Below are 18692 nucleotides of genomic sequence, written 5' to 3'. Positions count from 1 at the left end.
GATGTTCTCGGAAAAGGTGATCCTATCTTGTCTTATCAATAGCGCACGTTGTCAATGAACGTCAAGATCACAATAGAACTTAAGCTTTCTATACCTTGTAACCTTTTGAAAGAAAAGATTAAACCATTTGACGAAATTTGAATTTTCAAACATGGTCTTCTAAAGGAACTAGAAACAAAAACTTACTGGTTTCACTTTGGTCTCCTCATTGGAAGACACATGCATGTAAAATCGGTTTCAGAACAGAACTCCATGGTCGTCGTTAATGGTAATATAAACGTTGCATGTACACTGACAGTAGATTCTCCAAACCGGTTGTGTTGGCATTTATCAAGGAGTGTAGTTCAGTAGTTTCAGAATTTGAAGAAAACCATAGGTCTCCAAATGCATTTTAAGAGATTTTCGGGCATGTTCAGAGTGCATTGGTCATATGAAGGCCATAATTAAAAATAGAGCAAGCAAAGAACAAATGTGGTGAACCCGACTACTGATTACATTATTGAAACATCAATGCCAGAGAACAATCGGCATCGATGATATGCCGAAACAGGTACCACAGGGTATGAAAGGCAAAATGGTGATGAAAATTATATGAATGAATCATAGAAAATCATTGATGACATCAAGTGTTCACGAAAAGGTAAGGATGTCACGCTGTACATGTAGGACGCGAATCGCACAACTTTAGTAAAAAGGGTAAGTGTTTGTTTGTTGCCTCACGCCGCACCCAGTAATGCCCCTGTCATACGGCGGCGGCGTGTAAACAATCAAACCTGGAACAGACAATCATCCAGAACGAGATCTCATCAGCGATGATCTACGTCGCCGGGGTGCAACGCCACGCTATCAACCAAGTCATCAGGCCTGATCGGTTACGCGATCCACTAAAGTAAGTGCCAGTGAGTAGGAAGTGTGACAACATCGTCTGTCATGTTGATAAGCGACATGTCATATTTAGTCATTATTCCTCTCAATGCGTACTACATATTTCTGGAAAGATTGTACTAGGCCTTAAATGGAGGAACCATAATTGCAAAGCTTAGCTGTAAGCAAGATGCGTCTTTCCATGAAATTTAAATAATATGTAATACTCTAAGTGCCCAAGAGCCTAAAAATCAAAACACGGGAACTTGGCCATGAAGTGTACCTCAAGCTTTAGGTATATTGATGAGATCGTTCAATGATGGTTGAATAAAGGTACTATCACCAGCTTGAAAAACTACTGTATCGTCTTGACAAACTTACGTATTTCTTAAAACAAATGTAAACTATACAATACCTGAAATGTCCTCAGCTCTGACATCGCGATGGCTTGATGATGTGGCAGGGTCTACAAATACAAAATGATTGAGAGTTGAATTCGCAGAATTAATACAGTCAAAGGTATACCTATTTTTCTTGTGGCACGTATCATGTACACTGTTCACCAATTCAAAACGTTTTATGGTAGTAATGTGAAAGACATTTCCAAATGTGACGCATGAATGTCTGATGCAATTGCCTTTATGACCTACCATAATTTCTCATGCATTTTTAGGTGAACACTTGGCCTGCATTTGCGAGCGTTCGTGACATGTGCCACAAGTGGATCAGGATACGCTCACCTTTTACGGACACCTAGTTTCATCACTATTTCGTAGTGATCAATATGCTCATGTTCTGCTCGAAATCGTACAATGGATTCTGCTTTCAGCAGAGGAAACTTATGTTAATGGAAACGGTTTTGTCGCCTTTATTTACTTTTTGGGTCCAACATGAATGATAAGTCATGCATATCTTCTTATTGCGCCCCTTCCATATTCCGGGTTAGAATAGGTCCCCATACCAGCAACTGATGCCGGCAAAATCAAAACTTGCCAAGATGTTTAATTTAAGCTTCAGGTAGGTCGATATTCCAGCAGCTACAGTCGTTGAGTGACAATTATTTGTACGCTACTTCAACCGCCATGGAGGGGAAATATATTTGAGGATAACCCAGAGCCTGTAAGGCTAAATTCATTTTACCGATTTGACTCATAATTTAAATAAGATTCGTTTTACTTTTGTAATATTGTATTAATTTGCATCTAAGTTAATGACAAGAATAGTTTGTCAAATCCTGACGATTTCTATCAAATTATGCTCTTCTAACTTTGCTGCATAATTCCATGTGTTACTTAAAAGAATCACACATCTAATGTCTCCTTATATATCAAACTATATTTTTATTGTAGGCAATTACATCTGTTATGTAATTAGGGGTATTCGTAGTTACCCGTACTAAGTGAAATAAAACAATCAAAACACCGCCACAAATGTTTCAGTGATGGTGGATGTTCTCGGAAAAGGTGATCCTATCTTGTCTTATCAATAGCGCACGTTGTCAATGAACGTCAAGATCACAATAGAACTTAAGCTTTCTATACCTTGTAACCTTTTGAAAGAAAAGATTAAACCATTTGACGAAATTTGAATTTTCAAACATGGTCTTCTAAAGGAACTAGAAACAAAAACTTACTGGTTTCACTTTGGTCTCCTCATTGGAAGACACATGCATGTAAAATCGGTTTCAGAACAGAACTCCATGGTCGTCGTTAATGGTAATATAAACGTTGCATGTACACTGACAGTAGATTCTCCAAACCGGTTGTGTTGGCATTTATCAAGGAGTGTAGTTCAGTAGTTTCAGAATTTGAAGAAAACCATAGGTCTCCAAATGCATTTTAAGAGATTTTCGGGCATGTTCAAAGTGCATTGGTCATATGAAGGCCATAATTAAAAATAGAGCAAGCAAAGAACAAATGTGGTGAACCCGACTACCGATTACATTATTGAAACATCAATGCCAGAGAACAATCGGCATCGATGATATGCCGAAACAGGTACCACAGGGTATGAAAGGCAAAATGGTGATGAAAATTATATGAATGAATCATAGAAAATCATTGATGACATCAAGTGTTCACGAAAAGGTAAGGATGTCACGCTGTACATGTAGGACGCGAATCGCACAACTTTAGTAAAAAGGGTAAGTGTTTGTTTGTTGCCTCACGCCGCACCCAGTAATGCCCCTGTCATACGGCGGCGGCGTGTAAACAATCAAACCTGGAACAGACAATCATCCAGAACGAGATCTCATCAGCGATGATCTACGTCGCCGGGGTGCAACGCCACGCTATCAACCAAGTCATCAGGCCTGATCGGTTACGCGATCCACTAAAGTAAGTGCCAGTGAGTAGGAAGTGTGACAACATCGTCTGTCATGTTGATAAGCGACATGTCATATTTAGTCATTATTCCTCTCAATGCGTACTACATATTTCTGGAAAGATTGTACTAGGCCTTAAATGGAGGAACCATAATTGCAAAGCTTAGCTGTAAGCAAGATGCGTCTTTCCATGAAATTTAAATAATATGTAATACTCTAAGTGCCCAAGAGCCTAAAAATCAAAACACGGGAACTTGGCCATGAAGTGTACCTCAAGCTTTAGGTATATTGATGAGATCGTTCAATGATGGTTGAATAAAGGTACTATCACCAGCTTGAAAAACTACTGTATCGTCTTGACAAACTTACGTATTTCTTAAAACAAATGTAAACTATACAATACCTGAAATGTCCTCAGCTCTGACATCGCGATGGCTTGATGATGTGGCAGGGTCTACAAATACAAAATGATTGAGAGTTGAATTCGCAGAATTAATACAGTCAAAGGTATACCTATTTTTCTTGTGGCACGTATCATGTACACTGTTCACCAATTCAAAACGTTTTAAGGTAGTAATGTGAAAGACATTTCCAAATGTGACGCATGAATGTCTGATGCAATTGCCTTTATGACCTACCATAATTTCTCATGCATTTTTAGGTGAACACTTGGCCTGCATTTGCGAGCGTTCGTGACATGTGCCACAAGTGGATCAGGATACGCTCACCTTTTACGGACACCTAGTTTCATCACTATTTCGTAGTGATCAATATGCTCATGTTCTGCTCGAAATCGTACAATGGATTCTGCTTTCAGCAGAGGAAACTTATGTTAATGGAAACGGTTTTGTCGCCTTTATTTACTTTTTGGGTCCAACATGAATGATAAGTCATGCATATCTTCTTATTGCGCCTCTTCCATATTCCGGGTTAGAATAGGTCCCCATACCAGCAACTGATGCCGGCAAAATCAAAACTTGCCAAGATGTTTAATTTAAGCTTCAGGTAGGTCGATATTCCAGCAGCTACAGTCGTTGAGTGACAATTATTTGTACGCTACTTCAACCGCCATGGAGGGGAAATATATTTGAGGATAACCCAGAGCCTGTAAGACTAAATTCATTTTACCGATTTGACTCATAATTTAAATAATATTCGTTTTACTTTTGTAATATTGTATTAATTTGCATCTAAATTAATGACAAGAATAGTTTGTCAAATCCTGACGATTTCTATCAAATTATGCTCTTCTAACTTTGCTGCATAATTCCATGTGTTACTTAAAAGAATCACACATCTAATGTCTCCTTATATATCAAACTATATTTTTATTGTAGGCAATTACATCTGTTATGTAATTAGAGGTATTCGTAGTTACCCGTACTAAGTGAAATAAAACAATCAAAACACCGCCACAAATGTTTCAGTGATGGTGGATGTTCTCGGAAAAGGTGATCCTATCTTGTCTTATCAATAGCGCACGTTGTCAATGAACGTCAAGATCACAATAGAACTTAAGCTTTCTATACCTTGTAACCTTTTGAAAGAAAAGATTAAACCATTTGACGAAATTTGAATTTTCAAACATGGTCTTCTAAAGGAACTAGAAACAAAAACTTACTGGTTTCACTTCGGTCTCCTCATTGGAAGACACATGCATGTAAAATCGGTTTCAGAACAGAACTCCATGGTCGTCGTTAATGGTAATATAAACGTTGCATGTACACTGACAGTAGATTCTCCAAACCGGTTGTGTTGGCATTTATCAAAGGAGTGTAGTTCAGTAGTTTCAGAATTTGAAGAAAACCATAGGTCTCCAAATGCATTTTAAGAGATTTTCGGGCATGTTCAAAGTGCATTGGTCATATGAAGGCCATAATTAAAAATAGAGCAAGCAAAGAACAAATGTGGTGAACCCGACTACCGATTACATTATTGAAACATCAATGCCAGAGAACAATCGGCATCGATGATATGCCGAAACACGTATCATGTACACTGTTCACCAATTCAAAACGTTTTATGGTAGTAATGTGGAAGACATTTCCAAATGTGACGCATGAATGTCTGATGCAATTGCCTTTATGACCTCCAATATGTTCTCATGTATTTTCAGGTGAACACTTGGCCTGCATTTGCGAGCGTTCGTGACATGTGCCACAGGTGGATCAGGATATGCTCACCTTTTACGGACACCTAGTTTCATCACTATTTCGTAGTGAGCAATATGTTCATGTTCTGCTCGAAATCGTTTAATGGACTCTGCTTTCAGCAGAGGAAAGTTAGGATAATGGAAACAGTTTTGTCGTCTTTATTAACTTTTGGGGTCCAACATGAATGATAAGTCATGCATATCTTCTAATTGCGCCCCTTCCATATTCCGGGTTAGAATAGGTCCCCAGCAACTGATGCCGAGCATAAGAGATGTCACTCAGTCTCGGTGACTTCGTTGATTACGTGTCATCAAGCTCCAACTGCGAGGCAAGTTGCTCATGATATTAATAACTGGTTTGTCTGTTCCAGTCTCAATTATGTTCTGGACGTCATAATACAGCTGAAATATTGCTGATACTGGCGTTAAACAAGAAATCAAAAACACACAATATCTTCCAATTTCTAGTTTGTTGGACATATTGCTAAACACTCTTACCTCCAGAATCCTCCGTTTGCGACATCTGGGGCTGTTCTTCTAGTTCGACAAGAGGAGCCTGACAAATACATGTTATCGAGAAACCTTCAACACAATATTAATAGAATTTTCGGTAAAAATAGATATTAGGCCTTCTTCAATGTTGAAAGCCAATATAAATATATGTGCAAAGTCCCATGGTAAATATCTTTCTTGAAAGGTTTTAAGCCATTGTACTGCGTCAAATGTATATCGTGCCGTCGGACTTACTCATTCACTCACTCACTCACTCACTCACTCACTCACTCACTCACCTCCTGAATCGCCCGCCTGTGTCACAATTTGGGGAAGAATGATCTGTTAAGTACGTGACAAACGTATTAAACATTTGACGTGGTATGATGTTTGAGTACATTTTAACATAGCATCTTGAAATTTCAACTGCGTATCTTGAAATTTCAACTGCGTATCTTGAAATTTCAACTTAGTATCTTGAAATTTCAAGATAGTTTCTTGAAATTTCAAGATACTAAGTTGAAATTTCAAGACAGTATCGAAAAAAATACAAATACAAATGGCCCTAAAAGACTTCCGTAGCTTACCGACACACCTGTCCCTCTTCCCGGTGAGGCAGCTTCTGTTAAAAAGTCTCATTGGCAATTACATTATTCACATAATTAAAAGCTAACTGTTCATGCAGGTTAATATACAAAATATATATTCAACACAATTTTTTCTTACATATGTATTCTTAACTGATGGTATGTGTGTGTCATCTGACAATCAAAGTCCTCACCAACTGAACAACTATTGAATTTGACACATCTTTTCGTATGATAGCTCCACTAATGTATTCGGTTACAACCCGAAATTGTTTGGAATCATCACAAATTGTTGACATTTTAGTTCCGAAATCAGGTCAGGCTATTTCAGTCGTTTGTATCTCACATGTGAATTTAATGATATTGACCAGTCTGGCTTTACTTAAACGTGCTCGAAACTTTGATATCTAAGTTTTGTCTATATTGTAAAATGGGTGTGAAATACGTTTTGATGTTGTGCATAGGTTTCAAATCCAGTCTGTAAATAATCGATTCTGATCAGATAATCCAGTAATTGTTATTATGTGCAACCATCAACACCGTTTGGACACGATGACACACGATCAACCAAGTGGTCGAGCCTGACCACACGATCCACGATCGGCAGTTTAGGTTGGTTGGTTGGTTTGTTGTTTAACGCCGCACTCAGCAATATTCCAGCTATATGACGGCGGTCTGTAAATAATCGAGTCTGGACCAGACAATCCAGTGATTGATGTCATGAGCATCGATCCATGCAATTGGGATCGATGACATGCATCAACCAAGTCAACGAGCCTGACCACCCGATCCCGTTATTCGCCTTTTACGACAAGCATAGTCACCTTTTACGGCAAGCATGGGTTGCTGAAGACCTATTCTACCCCGGATCTTCACTGGTCCGGCAGTTGGGAACCTATTCTAACCCGGAATCTCCACGGATAATAGTGATCATCCGTGGGAATGAGCGGCCAATGTTCCCGGTGTGGAGATCCGTTCTGCCATTTACATACAGGCAGGAAGGCGGACAGGTATTCTTCATCGTCGACCTAGTCGTTGGTGAGGCGGCGGCCGCAGCCGACCGCATGACTAGCAGTGTAATCCGTCTCCTTCTGTCGATGATGACTGGGACCGTCTCTCTGACTGACATGTCAGTCAGGTTTTGTAAATAGAAGTCATCTGAACGATATCTGTCATTATAACACCGTCAGAAAGTAAGCCTTGTTCGATTTATCCACAGCAACATTTATAAGAAGATGTCATCTACATGAGAATGAGTGAGTTTGGTTTACTGTCGGTTTCAGCCGTTTAGACGTTTACCAATATTGTGGAACCGAATGCATATGGGTGTGGTGCTGACAAACTTAAACATATAATCAGAGTGAATCCAAAATTTGTACCCACGAACATAGACTTAGGGCTGCAACTTAACGATTCACAGAGCGTTTTGGTGAAATGCTACATGTATACCCCCTCAATCAATGAATACTTTCAAATAAGATCGTTTATGAGTGAGTGAGTGAGTGAGTTGGGTTTAACGCCGCTTTTAATAGTATTCCAGATATATCACGGTGTGTTTGCATAATGTTGGAGGAAAGCCCGAAGGGATGCAGGTCTCAGGGGTTTACCACTTCGGTCAAACCCACGAGCACGGGTATGGTCCTGACAAACCTAGAAACACAATCGGGGCGAACCGGGATTCGAACCCACAATCATAGGTTTCTGGCCTGCCCAAGGGACGCAACTCTGCACATCGAATCGTGGCGCCTTAGACAACTGGGCCACCTGTGTCCACAGATCTTTTATGTCAATTTGTCTTGTGTTTCCCGGAAAATACTTAACATATATAAATTCATGTGAAACGCTCAAGAGATTACGTTACAAATGTCACTGCCAGCTTTCTATGAAAAAATGTTACAAAAGTTATTGAGAATTAATACATACCAGATGAGATGCACGGCAAATGCTTACGTTTCCTGAAAACGAAATGTTTTACACATTAAACATAACTTATAATATGACAGGAAAAAGAAAACGTGAAAATCATACAATAAATACAAACATTAGAGAAACAACTTAGATGAAACTTTGAAGAAACACAGCTCCAGAGTCTTTTAGTCATCAAATGCGAAAAACAACATACCATATCAATACTGCAACTATAACTATAACTATAACTATAGCTGCAACTATTCCACCCGCTGTCTTCCAAGCTAAAACATGCAATATGATTAACAGAATGTTATAATATTATCATGATTTATGGGGTTATATAATTTTGAAATATATGTCTAATGCAGCGCCTTAATAATGAAACACAATATAATAGATAAATACAACATGACTATATGTTTCTGAAAAGAGCAATGCCCTTGTTATCAAAAGAAAAGACGTTCGAATGTATGACAAGTCGTGTATGTTTTCTAATTACACATTGAGGGTCGACCAAATAATGTCACCTCCTGATATATATCAACTTGTTCTCGTCGCTACATGGCTGGAAAAATGCTGATGTGACGTTAAATGTTTACTCACCTCCTGAATCGCCCGTCTCTGTCCCAGTGGCCTGTGTCACAATTTGGGGAAGACTGATCTGTTAGGTACGTAACAAACGCATCAAACATATGACGTGGTATGATGTTTGAGTACATTTTAACAACAGAATATTAGTAGTTTTATCAGCACACATAAATATTATATATTCCTATATGACAGAGGACTTCGTAACTACATCTAAAAAGTTTCATGGTAAATATCTTTCTTGAAAGAGTTTTAGTGATGCAATGTATATCATCGTGTGTTTCGCGCTTCAGGAGAACCGGCAGATAGATGAGAGCGGGGGATAAGGTTTAAGTTTAAGCATCGACATTAGCCACGAATAGACTGCTTACTATGGAAGCATTTGAGAGCCATTTGAGTTTGTTTTTTTATATTATTCTTGAAATTTCAAAATACTAATTTGAAATTACAACTTTGTGTCTTTAAATTTCAAGATAGTATCGAAAAAAATACAAATACAAATGGCCCTTAAAGGCTTCCGTAGCTTACCGACACACCAGTCTCTGTTTCCGCAGAGGCATTCGCTGGAGGCGTCACAGCTTCTGTTAAAAAGTCTCATTGGCAATAACTAAGCCGTATACATTATTCACATAATTAAACGATAACTGTTCATGCAGGTTAATATACAAAATATATATTCAACACAAGATTTTCTTACATTATGTATTATTAATTGATGGTATGTGTGTGGCATCTGACAATCAAAGTTCTCACCAACTGAACAACCTATTGAATGTGACACATCTTTTCGTAAGATAGCTCCACTAATTTATTTCGGTTACAACCCGAAATTGTTTGGAATCATCACAAATTGTTGAAATTTTAGTTCCGAAACCAGGTACAGGCTATTTCAGTCATTTGTATCTCACATGTGCATTTGATGATATTGACCAGTCTGGCTTTACTTAAACATGCTCGAAACTTAAAATAGCAACATGTCCTTTCTGCATTTGATATGTAAGTTTTGTCTATATTGTAAACTGGGTGTGAAATACGTTTTTTGTTTAGAAAAAGACGAGATGTAGTGCATAGGTTTCAAATCCTGGTATACAAGATTACAATTTTGTGCGCAGTAGAATTGAGCATGTGACGACGGGAACCTGTTAAATCAGTTAGCTATATATGTTAATGATTCTTTGTTGCTGAACGCCCAACTCATCAATATTCCAGGCATATGACGACAGTCTGTAAGTAATCGATTCTGATCAGATAATCCAGTAATTGTTCTTATGTGCAACCATAAACACCGTTTGGACACGATGACACACGATCAACCAAGTCATCGAGCCTGACCACACGATCCACGATCTGAACGCCAATCAGAAATTGTTAAAATAAAGTACCAATATAACATCTCATTTTCAGATGCAAAGAAACTATCTCAACCAGACAAAAGCTCCCTCCACTGTAACTTACTCTGCTGTGGTCAGTCGATCTGTCTCAACTACATCTATCACGTGTCAGACTGACTTAACATGGGTAAATTCAGATCAGCCTGTTAAAATCATTTCAATTATTAAGCCCTCATCAGCATATTCAGAAACCCAAACTATGAATCTTTGAACCAGCTACTGTGGTTCAGGCTGAGCGAATTACTGTCACAACAGAAGTTGCTCACATGTCAAAGAAACAAAGGAAAAAACTCACTAGACAAATTAAAACTAGGACACCTTCTCCTTCGGACCTTACTGTACATAACTCGTTTGGTCCTTTAGACATGGAGGTTACTCCATCACAGGACAGAGGAAGGAGTGTTTCTTCTTCATGTTCACGCGGTAGGTCTCCAATTGAACCACCATAACTCGCCAGATGAATTTGATCCAATGGAATTGCAGACGACTAAAGAGATACACTTATTAGTTCAAGATTATAAAACCGTCTGCATCATATCTCCAAGAGACATATCTTAAACATACAGATACATTTGACCTGAGGTGGTATAATTGTCATCATTCATTTTCTCCTCCGGGTGACAAAGAGGCTGGAGGCTCTATTTTAATTAGTCAGACAGGACGTCATACATAGCGCTGTTCATCTGAATACTAACCTTCAAGCCGTTGCTATCCGCCTTACCTTGAACGTTGCATTTACTTTGTGCTCTTTATATACACCTGGAACTTAATTAAGCGCCACCCATATTTATATCAATGTGTCAACCTTGTTGCAACCTACCGAAAAATTCCTTTTACATACGTGTGTCTAGTGTTGTTCACTGCTTAAAAAGGGACACTAATCACAGTGAAAACATGAGTTTGAAGCATACTGATGGATGTTATTTTCAAATTGTGACATTTTAGAAAAATACGTAATTTGCACAAAAAACAAAGTGAAAATTACTTTTGTCACACAGTGGTTACTGAAATGGTTGCATCAAATTTGAATCAGTGCAATCCTGGAACAATGTCTAAAGAAGCCCAAAACACAGTTTATGTCAATATTTGGTGTATCCTCCTTGTGCACGAGTGACGTCAGCCAAACGCTTCCTCATTCCCTGAATCAAACGTTGAACTTGACGTTGAAGTATTCTAGCCCACTCCTCATGCAAAGCAGTATCGAGTTCACGTAAATTTTTGACAGGTGGGTCTCTTTCTCGAACTTGACGGCCTAAAATGTCCCAAAGATGCTCTATGAGATTGAGATCAGGACTCCGTGCTGGCCAAGGAAATGTCTCAATCGCATTCTGACGTAAACATTCGCGGACAGCACGTGATCTGTGAAGTCGGGCGTTGTCATCCATGAATATCGGTCTTGTGGCCAATGGATGGTTATCAAACTGGGGAATAACTGCCGTCTCCAAGATGTCATGCTGACATCGAGGTCTGTTAAGAGTGCCATGCACACTGATCAAGTCCAGTTTACATGAGAAAGATACACAACCCCACACTATTACGGACCCACCACCAAAAGGAATGGTTTCAAGGATGTTGTGCTCGGCCATGGCTGTATTCGGCTGCCTCCAGACACGTGTACGCCCGTCCACCAAGTGCAAAAGGAACCGGCTTTCATCGGAAAAATGAACTCTCCTCCATGATCGAATGTTCCAGTTCTGACGTTGAGTTGACCACGCCAAACGAGCTCGTCTGTGTTCCTGTGTTAACAGTGGACGTTTGTTTGATCTATACCCCGCTGCCTTCAAACGATTTCGGACGGTTCTGGTTTAAATTGCTCGGACACCTAGCCACTGTGATCTTAAAACTGTAGCGGTGTCAAACGGACGTCGCCTAACAAGCCGTAATAACGCTGCATCTTCCCGCCTGGATGTCTTTCGAGGCTGACCTGGCCGTGGTCTATCCTTAACTTCATTTGCTGCACGGTATTTTTGCACTAATCTTGCAATTACGGAATGGCGACGTACAAGTTGCCGTCCAATTTCCCTAAAAGACAATCCGCATTATTCATTCCAATAACCTGCCATCTTAATGCTTCTGACAGGCTACGACGTGGCATGATGGTGTTTTACAACGATCAGACAGTCTTTGTCAAGAAATGTTTACTTTTCAAGGTGTGCAAAGGTAAAAACCCATACTTGATTTTAGAAAATTCAAGGGTATTGTGCTTCACGTGCAGTGCATGCAACAGCAATCGCGTTGATCGTGGCATTGTCAGTGTGATGGTGTGGGGAAAGGGCCATATTGTCTAATAAAAAATCGTTGTTTGCTTATTTTCGGTATTCATAATTCTGTGTCATATTTAGTTCGGTGGCGCTTAATTAAGTTCCAGGTGTATATAAACCACCTTCATATGCACTTCTAAAATCTGATCTTCAGAATCCATATGATCAGCTCCCTAAGCCCTGCATCATCATGGGCGATTTAAATGGGCATAACCCTCTATGGGGAAGTACAATTACAATTTGAAACATTATACACCTCAAGTGACGTCATTGCATTGTTTTCAGTGGTACCTTATCCTGACTGTAAGACCCATGGTTAGTCCATCATTCTGAAAGCCAGGTGCGGCTTTGAATTTTACTCAGGGAAATGTGGGGTTAAACGGGCTAACATACAGACATCGGGTCTGTTTTACCATAAAGACCCCGACTGGGTCTGTTTTCAATATAGACCTACAAGTTTTCTTTAAGGCAAACAAAATGCCACTGATCATGCAAAAAGAATAAAAAACGGCATAGAGCTTTTTATTTGTCACAATTTTACAGCATGTTTACACAGAGATTTGTTTTCCGCGCGTCTCTGCAGCTTCCTTATTCCCGATTGCTGGATTTGAGACCACTTCAGCGCCATCGGTACCGGTCTGTTCGTTTTTTTCCGCCGTTCCTTGACCATCCCTGTTGGGAGCAATGGAGACTGTCGCAGCACTGTTCGTACCAGTCTCTGCTTTCCCCGCCTTCGCCAATGGTTCATCATTTGAACTCGCGTAAATAATATCAGAAACGGCAGCCTGCATTGCCGTGTTAGTCCTCTTATACAGGCGCACAGCTGATCATGAACTGCGGTGACCTGCAAAAATCATTAAAACTGCAGCGTGAAATATTTTCGGCAACAGTTGAATTAATAATATCACACTTTTCAATTTTATTCCAAAAGAGAAGTATATTTCTCCAACTCAGAAAAAACGGAGTAAATTGCTATCTAGAGACGGGGTGATGGAAGTCTGTTTTAACTCCGTTTTCAACAGTCCTTCAATCACTTCACAACGGCCAGTTTCCGGCATCTGCAACACTGATGTTGGTATGTAATGCAGCGAATCCTGCAGGCAACAGTTTGAACTGACAATCCAATGTTTGTACTGCAGGGATTTGAACCTAGCTACCTCAATGCATTAGTTAGATATACTGTACACAGTACCAAACGTGTTATGACTATTCATTACAGATTAACCCTACATCTGTATACATTGCTTGCTTAACTTATAGATATAGGCTTGTTAGGATTTTTTCGAATACTTACCCGTTTGTTCACATGCAATCTGTTTATCTACTCCTGCGTCATAAAGCCTCGTGGCAGTGGATACCCTCAGTGAGTGGTTCGTTCTCTTGCCGGAGAAGCCTGCTTCTTCACTCATCTTCTTCACGGTGGTTTTCAGCGAGTTGTGCCCAATGGCACAGCAAAAAAAGTGTAGGTTTCCGTCTTCCGGAAACCTTCCGGAAACCTTCCGGATACCTTCCCATTTTGGATCCGGCCCGGATACCTTCCGGAAACCTTCCAAAAAAAATGTCAAAATTTGGGGGGTGCATTTTGTTCACTTAAGTGTGAAACACATAAAAAAATTAACTTGAAAATACCAAGCAATTTGAAGGTTGTTGAAGGCATCTGGAAGGTTTCCGGAAGGTTTCCGGAAGGTATCCGGATGCAAATTTTCTTCATGACTTGCTTCTGGTAAATAATGTTGGCCTGTGCATTAGAGGTACCTGTTGTAATATTCTGTGTTATTTTAATGGTAAATATCCTCCTAAAACATTTTTGGAGAAGAAAATTGTTCAATTTCATATTTTGTCCTTTTCGGATGTTAATGGTATTTAATGAACAAACATCAGTTCTTGTATAATGATATCCTTAAATTTCATGTCCAGACTTCCAGTTTGTACTGAGAAAAAGAAAAAGTCATTGACAATGTGCTCACTTGGGCCTTTGGTCCTAGTGAGATGGTAATAAGACTATTTGTAATGGTACATGTACTTGTTATATCCAAAATACTAACTTCATTGACATTTGCCACACCCTAGATTTATGGTACTACAGTAAGCTCTTCCTCAGTTACTGTGAATTATTATATTAAAAGGGATTGACAGTTAATTTGACACTGGAGTTGTAACCACTGCACATATATGTGTATTCAAATAAAATAACATCGTTGTGCTTGATACTTCACAAATATCCCCAGAAATAGGCATTTTAGTTATAATTGCAGAAATACTTTATGAATGACCCCTTCACTGTTGCCTTGATCTTACACTTCAACCCCTCATGAGTTATCACTTTTGAGTGTGAATTTGACCTTCAATATCAGTGATAAATATTTCAAAAACATTTCAAAGAGCTATCCAGCACATAAACCAAATATGCAGTCCTTTGGTAGAATTCAACATATCATTGACCAAAATATGGAAGTAATGTAACCAGTATATGTATAAGAGTTACTAAGACTTCTGTAGAAAAGGCAATTTAAGGGAAAATGTAGTAAATATAGATCACACACGACCTTTTTCCAACTTCGACCCCTGCCCAAAGGAAGAGTTAGACCACAAACAAACCTTTTGTCTGGTTGTGACTTTAACCTTTGACATAACAGATCAATGTGCCATCAGACGTTTTCAGAGCAAAGGAAACATGTGTTATTTATCTTGAGATGCCCAAGCAATGCATGGTTTCATAAGATAAGTGTGGCTATTAAACTGAGGCAAAATCATGAAACATCCCCATTTACACAGCTGGCAAATGAAACATAAGCAACAATCAAATTATCAATTTCTTTTATTCATATGCCTATAGTATATCGCACATTGAACAGTGTTCACATGATGGTTCCTGATGCAGTATGCAATTTCATCCTATTCTTCAATACTCATAACAGAGTGTGATAACTGTTCGCTTGACAGTACCTATGGATTATGTTCACCAGTTCAGATAACTTACTTTCCCTCAATCCTCCTTTTCTTTCTATATTGCCATGGATGAACAGGAACCAGGATGAGGGGATACCAGTTAGACTCTATCTCTGCTGCATTGTGTTAGTAGAATTGTGAACTTTCCATTTGGTGTTTGGGTCCACATTTAAAGACAATAAGTCCCATTTATCATTCCTTTCAAGTGTTTACAAGAATTTCCTGAATGTCCTGGAAGAATTCCACTCCAGCTTGGCATTGGTTGGTCTTCTCACATTAGCCAGACCAGCCTTTGTGTGTCCCAGTACCATTTGGCATACAATTTCTCGGTCGGCCTCCATTGAAATAACAGGACCCTCATCATCGCTGTCTGCAAATCACCTCTGATATCTGAAGGGGTGCAGCCTCTGTTTAGGACTCCCTTGTCTGGTCCTTCCAGACTGTCAACCTGGAGTACTCATCCAGGGATCTCAAGCAGGACTTCAGTTTCTGCAGCATTATGTAAAAAGATTTTAGCAATCAAAAAGAATTGTTGCCACATGTACTTACAGATAGAAGGCACCAAAATCACTTAAGTTGTCATATGTGAGTCTTGTTATATGCTAAACATTTAAGATAATCACACCTCAAATCTCAACCAGACAAACCAGTGACTAATGTTATGAACTCGGTCCAGACAAACCGATGATAACTATTATGGACAATATCCCACATCACTGTGGTATGATTACATGTGATCAATGAGCCTACTCAATCACAACCTTATCTATTAATTAGGCTTGGAATGCTGGGAATCTTTTTAAGAGATGTCATTTAGTGATTGTTTCAACTCATCAACATGGAAAAATATATATTCACAATCCTTGTCATATAGCCAAACTATTGCTGGATGCAGTGTTAAATAAATGATTTGGCTTTAACACTGCTTTGAACAGTATTCCAGATATATCACCGCATGTTAGTTTGATGTGGGAAGAAAGTCCTAAGTGATGTAGGTCTTTGATGAATCCCACGAGTATGTGTATAATGCTGACAAACCTAGCAACATAATCGGGGAGAACCAGGATTTGAACCCATGACTATAGGTTTCTGCTAAGCCCAAGAGATGCAACTCTGCACAGAAAATTGTAGTGCCTTAGATAATAGGACATCCGTGCCTACAGCGATAAGGAACAAACTGAAGACATATTTGCAAAATAACCATATGAACCAAACAGAATAATTTCAAAATATTTACCACTCACTGTTGCTCTTCTATGGTCTTTCTTTGCATTGATGCTGCACGGATGACTGTCTCTTTTATTCACCCGGACATTCTACAAACATAAGTAGCATTCACATCACAGAAATGTCCAAACTGTACATGTTGTACATTTGATTCAAATGAAAAGACCCCGGTTGTGATTCCGACTTAGAACTACCCTAATCATGATAATTCATGTCAAACATTCAGAGATGACATTTATCCCCATATTTAACAAATGTTAAAACAATATTTTGACAACAAAGTCAGGGTCATTCAACACATACATTACATAGGAAATAACTTGTTCGACAATGTAGAGAGATCCTCACCGAGGTGAATATCATTCCATGAATTATTGCCACATTTTCTTGAAATGCAGATTAATGCAATGCAGTATTTACTTTTATTTCTAGGCTATTTGTTTGGCTTTTCCATGGCACTGTTTTGACAGAGATCTAACCTTGATATGACACTTTGTTCAGAAATGATATAAATAAGAGAATACTTTATTATTCCCGAGAAAATTTGGGTTACATTGTAAAAGCACAGAGAAACAAGTATAAGATTCATGATTTAAGTTAAATACACTTGACCCATGAAGATTCCGGGGTAGACTAGGTCTTCAGCAACCCATGCTTGCTGTAAAAGGCCATTATGCTTGTCGTAAAAGGTGACTAACGGGATCGGGTGGTCAGACTCTCTGACTTGGTTGATGCATGTCATTGATCTAAATTCTGTGGCTCGATGCTCATGATATGAATCACTGGGTTGTCTGGTCCAGACTCGATTATTTACAGACTGCCGTCATATAGCTGAGTGCGGCGTTAAACAACAAACCAACCTAAATACACTCATACATACAAACACAACATCCAAACACCAGGGTTAGAAATTGGCACTAGTCATTTTGACATTTTAAAGATTTTGCTATATGCTATCATTTTAGGACTAGTGAACTGAAAGTGTTAGTTTCTACCGCTGCAAACACTAATCAACTAATGAATGAGTGGTCAGACTAGGTTGTTATCATACTCTGAGGGCATGGATCTTTGCTGAAAATAACAATCACTAGATTGCCTGGTCCATGTTCAATTATTTACAGGCTGCCATCACAGAGCTGGACTATTGTGAGTGTGATGTTTCACATTACATTGAAATATACCATGATGAATACATGTAGTTTGTATTTATCACAAACAAAAATACTCACTCAATACTTGGTATCCTCCCTGAGGATGTCTGTGAACCTGCCCACAAACCCTGAACATGCTGAAACAGAAAACAACTAACTTGTCTTTATCCTTTCAATGTTTCAGTGTGAATTTGTTAAAGATTGATAAGCTGTCATTATTCATTGTAATCCATATCTCACTTTCAGGTGGTTCAGGTGGCAACACATGATTGGAATTGAATGCCACGTTTTGTTTGACATGCACTTTGCCAGATTTATACCCTTGGTAACTAACCCTCATCATCAAATCCCAGCGTTATGTTGAGAATAAGGACACGACCCTTAAAAGTCCTGCACCTGTAGCTCTTATGCAAGCCCAAATAGAAATACTATGTCACAACAAACACTTGATCATAATAATAACAAAGGGTTTCCGAAAACAACAAAACTAAAAGGCCCTTGACGTTTACAGTAGTAACATGGAGATCAGGAAAATATCTAAATCAATCCATTCCATAAGATCTCTGTATAGAAATCATGGAACATTATGTCTCGAAGCCCTGCTACGTACCTGGCATCTGCAAGCTGCTCTTCCTTCCTTCGGCTGTCAATCGAGTTTTCGAAATACTTGACGTCCTCGTTGTGGATGGCTCAGGTGGATTTCGACCGGGATTTCCGAGTTAGAGGTGATTGAGAACAATGTATCGATACACGAGGTAAGCATATCGCAATCAAGCATCACGGTGTACATCGATTA

The 18692-nt window shown here is 39.1% G+C and overlaps 1 pseudogene; it reads right to left on the bottom strand.

Annotated features, from left to right (window-relative positions):
- Positions 1–18692, bottom strand: part of LOC139479551 (uncharacterized) — a 63525-nt pseudogene that overhangs the window by 23435 nt on the left and 21398 nt on the right.

Source organism: Haliotis cracherodii, unplaced genomic scaffold, assembly GCF_022045235.1.
Source record: "Haliotis cracherodii isolate W230 unplaced genomic scaffold, xgHalCrac1.p SCAF_4, whole genome shotgun sequence".
Classification (NCBI taxonomy): domain Eukaryota; kingdom Metazoa; phylum Mollusca; class Gastropoda; order Lepetellida; family Haliotidae; genus Haliotis; species Haliotis cracherodii.
This window is presented reverse-complemented; position numbering and strand designations above follow the sequence as displayed.